This window comes from Uloborus diversus, chromosome 8 (genome assembly GCF_026930045.1).
Source record: "Uloborus diversus isolate 005 chromosome 8, Udiv.v.3.1, whole genome shotgun sequence".
NCBI classification, from domain to species: domain Eukaryota; kingdom Metazoa; phylum Arthropoda; class Arachnida; order Araneae; family Uloboridae; genus Uloborus; species Uloborus diversus.
Window position 1 is genome coordinate 35,256,371 of NC_072738.1, and position 6,000 is coordinate 35,262,370.

Below are 6,000 nucleotides of genomic sequence, written 5' to 3' on the forward strand. Positions count from 1 at the left end.
CTTCCTTTTACTCCAATTTAATGTCATTTTCTCATTATTGGCAGTTTTAATGTGATTCAATAGTTTGCTCTCTAAATATCACCAACAGTGGCCAAATTGAAACCAGATTTTTAAAAAAAATCGCCAGATTTGTCGCCAATTTGGCGACAAAACTTGGCGACCAAAAAACTGGCGATATATCGCCAAGTGACCGCCAAATTATAACACCATTTGAGTTTACATCGAAATTAACAATGATGTCCCCCCACAAAGGGGCAAAAGACCCCTTTTGGAGCATCCAAATGCAACTAAAAAGGGAGGTGCAGAACTAGATCCCACTAGGAGTCTAAGTACCAAATTTCAACATTTTAGGACATTCTGTTCTTGAGTTATGCGACATACATACACACATACGCACATACAGACGTCACGAGAAAACTCGTTATAATTAACTCGGGGATCGTCAAAATGGATATTTCGGGTGTCTGTACGTTCCTAGGCCTATATCCACGTGTGGTCGAGTTGAAAAAAAAAACTCAACATTCATTCGGGGGTGAGAAAAATGGAAATTAAAGCCGATTTTTGAGTGAAAATTTTTTTGCGAATACAATACTTCCTTTTTTGTAAAAGGAAGTAAAAAGTCTCATAATAACACGGTCTCGATACCACACGGTACTAATTAACCTTGTTATACGAGGGATACCTGCAATGCATTTTTCGCCAATCTCAGAGATTCTCAAACATTGGTCCTGCGGACCAGCACCGCTACCCGGAGAAATCTAAACGATCCTTTGAAATCTTCACCAGTCCGAGTTAATTTTTCTCTTATCCTACATTTATAAAAAAATATTAAAATAAAATAGTAACTAAAGTTAATTTAAAAAAAATTAATTTGAATTTTGACATCTTGAATTCAAATTATGTTTTTCGCAATCACGAGTGTGTGTATGTAGGCGTGTGTGTTTGTGTGTGGGGGTATGTGTGTCTGTGCAGGGCCTGATTAACGCACGGTCCGGCGGGTCCGCGGACCTGGGCACCACAAATTTAGGGGCACTAAAATAGCCTAAATTAACTTCCTTCCTTCCTTTTTTTTCTGTTAAAGTGAACGTTCCTTTTCAGCTTTGAAAAGAATCAAAAATCGTTTGAGAAGCTGCGTTTCTCAGGATAATTTACAGGTGTTTTTCTCATTGACCATTGAAAATTCTGTGACATCAAAATTAGATTTCGATGATGTGATCGATACATTTGCCTCTGTTAAAGCCAGAAAGAAGCCTCTTTTCCGAATTAGTTTTTTTTTTTTTTTTTTTGCTATTTTTGCAGTTTTAAATTGTTTTTTAATTCATTTTCACCTTAAGGTAAGGCAATTTTAACTATGATTAGTATGGAGACTATCAAGTGTTTGGTATTCGAATCCCAGGTTTCTGTAGTAATGTGTAGGTTTCTAGTGTATTAGGTTTCTAGTATAAAACATTGACTTTGAAACTGTGCTGATTTTCTCATGGGGGGGGGGGGCACCAAGATTTACTCAGGACCTGGGCACCAGTTTGTCTTGATCGGGCCCTGTGTCTGTGTGCAGGGGGTATGTGTATATGTGTAGGGGGAAATGTGTATGTGTGTGTGTAGGCATGTGTGTTTGTGTCTGTGTGCTGGCATAAGTGTGTGGGTAGTTGTGTGTATGAATGTGTGTGGGGGGTATGTGTATGTGCGTGTAAGCATATGTGTTTGTGTCTGTGTGCAGGCATGAATGTGTGGGTAGTTGTGTGTATGTATGTTTTCGTGTGAATGTGTAGGTGTCTGTATGTATGCGTGTGTGTATGTGTTTGTGTGTAGTTGTGTATGTATGCGCGTGTGTGTAGGACATGGATGCAACCTGGAGACGACTTTCGCTATAGGAGCATCATCGTGAGGAGCCGGTAGACGGTTCTGGTGCGGAGGACGGCGCACAGTGGAGTATTTGACTGAAAATCCTGGCCAAAACTAGTTTGAAATTTTCACTTTTCTGAAGGCGACACCCTTGTGTGCGTTTGAGCGCTGTACGGCGAAGCTATCCCATTTATAGACACGAAACTTGGTATACAAGTTGTCTGAAATGTCTGATGTTACAATTTGAAATTCTATTTTTAAAATTTGAATTAGAAAATGAAATATTTAATATTTTATCCACTGTTTAGACTTTTGCATGTTTACGACCGTAAAAACGATCCTAGTAAACGTAGAAAAAAACCCAATGCATCACTAGATAGGAAAAATAATTGTCTTCAAGATTATGGTTTGTTTGAAGTTCTAACGTAATTAACCGAATTTCTAAGAATTTACAAATGGAGGTCACTTTTTCGACTTTTTTCAATTATTCAATCAATGTAAACTAAAATTCTTGCATCCAATATTCTAATAATGTTATGGCTCTGAAACTTTTTAAGGAAATAATATAACCACCTTACCTTCATTTACAGCGAAAACGGTGAAGTTATGTTCTTTCACTGATTTATAATGAATTTTTTTCAATGAGTTGAAATAAAAATTTTCAATAATTTTCACTCGATCCGAAATGCATGCCACGGTTGGCTCTTTACCAATAATGCTTAGACAAGTGATAAGTAAACATGTTTGATGCGAAGGGCTGTTTTCCTTTGAAGATATGTAATTAAGTGCACTGTTCGAGGGGAAAAAAAAGCAAAAAGCGGTTAAAAAAATAGTATTCTGTACAAAACACTAATTTAAAACTAAAAAAATAATCAATTTTATTCTTTTCGTTTGGTTTCAATCATTAAAACCCTGAGTTAATCATGCACAAAAAGAATTAAAGACAAGGGTTTCGGGGTTACAAAGAACCTTTTTTCTATTGAAAAATAAATAAATGAACTAGGATATTATAACTGTAAAAACACTCGAAAATGGATATTCAAAAGCTCTTTGTTTTTGAATTGTATATATTGTACTCATACCTTGGGTCGACACTTAGTTTTACATCGCGTGATGTGTGCCGCTAAAAATTGTACGAATAAACTTGGAGCTAAAATTTTATATAACTTCAATTTCACAATGAGTAGGTAAAATGTCTTAAATATGGATAGCTCGCTAGCGTAGGAACGTTAGGAGACAATTACAATTGTCTCCTAACGCTAGCAAGTGGGGGGGGGGATTTTCCCCCTTTTGCTACGTATAAGGGGGAAAAGACCCCCTCCCCCGGCACATTATTTGCAGCAATTGATCTGAAAAAATATAAATATTTATTTATTTTAACTAAAATCTATCTCAATTTTAAGGAAGAGCAAATTTTCTTAGCGAGATCACAAAATAATTTAATTTATTAACTCATTAACGTACATGAGAAAATTAACATAACTGAACGCAAACACATGTTTTAGGGGTGCAATGAATCTCTTTAGCAATGCATAAAGGTAAGCGTTTCGAAACTAATTGGATGATTCTCATTCCATAACTTACATCTTTACACATTGATGAAGCGGTTTCTCGTAGCCATGAAACTCGTGTCTGAAATTTTATTGTTGTTTGTGCGCTCAAATATGTCGATCTTTTCATTCAGTAGTACTTATGATAACTTTTTTACAAATTTATTAAATCTTTGTAGGTAAATTCAGTTTAAAATCATGACTTGTCACAAAAAGATCGGATTACGCACTTTTTTTTAAAAAAATCATTTAAAAAAAGGGCAGTTGTGGGCGGAAGATTTTTTTGCTGAAATTAGCACTAGAGACTTTGCCAAATACGATGCAACTTTCAAAACAGCCCGACCAAGCCCGACACCCATTTAAAAAGCTTTCTCTAGTTATAAATTAAGGCGAAAAGCCTTTAAAAATCTCACGTACCAAGTTTTCTTTATTTTTTTTCACAAAAAGAAAATAAAAATATTTACTTTGATTTATAATTAGCACAAAGCCCTGACATTTCTTTATACCGTAAAATTGGTTTGGTTCAATTCCATTCATTTAGAAAGCCACAAAAAAACCTACATTGAAACGTAATAATTAAGCTGAAACGTAACAAAAAAGCGAAAATTCTTATAGAAATCTCATCTTTCACCGAGGCTCTGAGAAATTGTATGTGACTCAAGTTTTCAAAACAGGTGCCGATCGATGCACCATTTAGTCAACTATCATGGAATAAATTTTCATAAAAATCGGGTAAATTTTTAATTTTGGACTTTTGGCCAGGATTTTCAGTCAAATACTCCACTGTGCGGCGGTGGGAAAATAAAATGATAGAGGACGCCGAAAACAGTCAAGTGAGAACAATTAGCAATCGTGATTGCTCAAGAAATTATTAGAGCATGTTTAATATGTCAGGGTCACAAGTCTTCCAGCTAAATCGATACCTTTGGGGGTGCTGGACCAGGGATTGCTCGGCTTCTGGTCTGGATCAAAAAATAAAATAGTCAGTCATGGGACTGACCGCAGAAGTGAAAATTAAAACTACAAAATAAATTTGGTATGTTTGTGTGTGTGTGCGCGCGCGTGTGTGTTTGTTCAAAATTAGTTGTAGTTTCAAAAATTAAAATTTTATAATTTGTAGATTCAAAATATCAGCTACAGTCTAGTTCTTACATTTATCAACAATCCGAGCATCTCTTATTTACATTTTGGTTGGTGTATTTCAGTTTATTTATAAAGTAAATATTGATGCAAACATAGAAAATATTTGAAAATAAATTCTTAGTTTGTGTTATTCAGTTTTCCATGCACAAAAAATGCATTTTTTCTCAGCTCAAAAAATACCCAGAGTGCCTAAAGAAGTTTTTCACTTCAAAAAAAAAAAAAAAAATCAGAGCTATCTTCAGGGCTCCATCCGATCAGACCACAAATAGTGGTAGGAAGGGGGGAATCTAGAATGTGAAGTGTGTTCGACAGCACTACAGTTGAATTAAAATATCTTAAAGTGTTTACGAAAAGTGATCCTATGCAATTTGTCTCAAAGCGTCGCTTTTTGCTGTAATAAAAGGTAAGTCTGCTTATTTAATAATGCGTTTTCTTTTAACCCCGATTATCCGAGTTTCCGTTTTTCCGGATTACCTTTGGTCTAAGTCACTAGCGCAGACAGAAATTCCTTCTGGAGGGGTTCATGATCAAATACCTTCTGGGGTTTTTTTTTTAAATCAAAAATACCTTCTGAAAAGGATTTTTTTTATCAAAAATACCTTCTGAAGGAGGGCTTTTTTTAAAATCAAAACAGCCCTTTCATATGCATAAACAACTGTATTAGAACTTGTTAAAACCAATGGCTCTGGGGGGGGTGTTTTAACCCCCCCCCCCCCCTTTGCTGTGCCACTGGTCCAAGTTAGTCCGGATAAACAATTGAGGTACAAAAATGAAAATCCCCCTATTTCGAAATCTCTTTTCTAAACAGTGGCGGAAGTCAGTTCGTCCTTTTGTTTTTCCGTGTCGTTGTCGCCAACGTCCGGCTACTCTGATGAGACAGTTTTTGTTTTTTTGTCAAGGTCAGCTTACTGAAGGTCGGACTTTCAACGTTGGCCAACAGATGGCCTTTTACTCAAAATAAACATCGTAGTGTATGACTCAGAGAAACAGGAAAACCAAACATCAGAAGTCCGTGACGAAATTCATCACGTGATGCAAATAAACGAACTTCTTCGAATTCTCTTTTTTTTTTAAAAAAAAAAACATCTTTTACCCCATCTCTCTCTTTGTCACAAGGTGTGATACTTCAACTTACCCCCACCCCCTCCCCTTGTCACATGTCACGCAATATTGCATAAGAGGATGTCCACAAATGATGGCACGCTCTTTAAGGGGGAGCGGGGTTCATGAAATTATGACATTTTATGACAAAGGGAGAGAGGGAGTCATGGGCATTATTGGGAGGGCACCCCTGGATATAAACCACTTCGAGAAGAAAGAAATTCATGAGTCGAGAGGGCTTATATTAGATATTCTAAAAACGAAAAAATGTTTTTTTTTCCATGGGTGGATATAATCCGTTTTGAAAGTAATCTCCTCAATTGTAGCGTTTTGACAGCATGTCGATAGATAATCTAGTGCGACT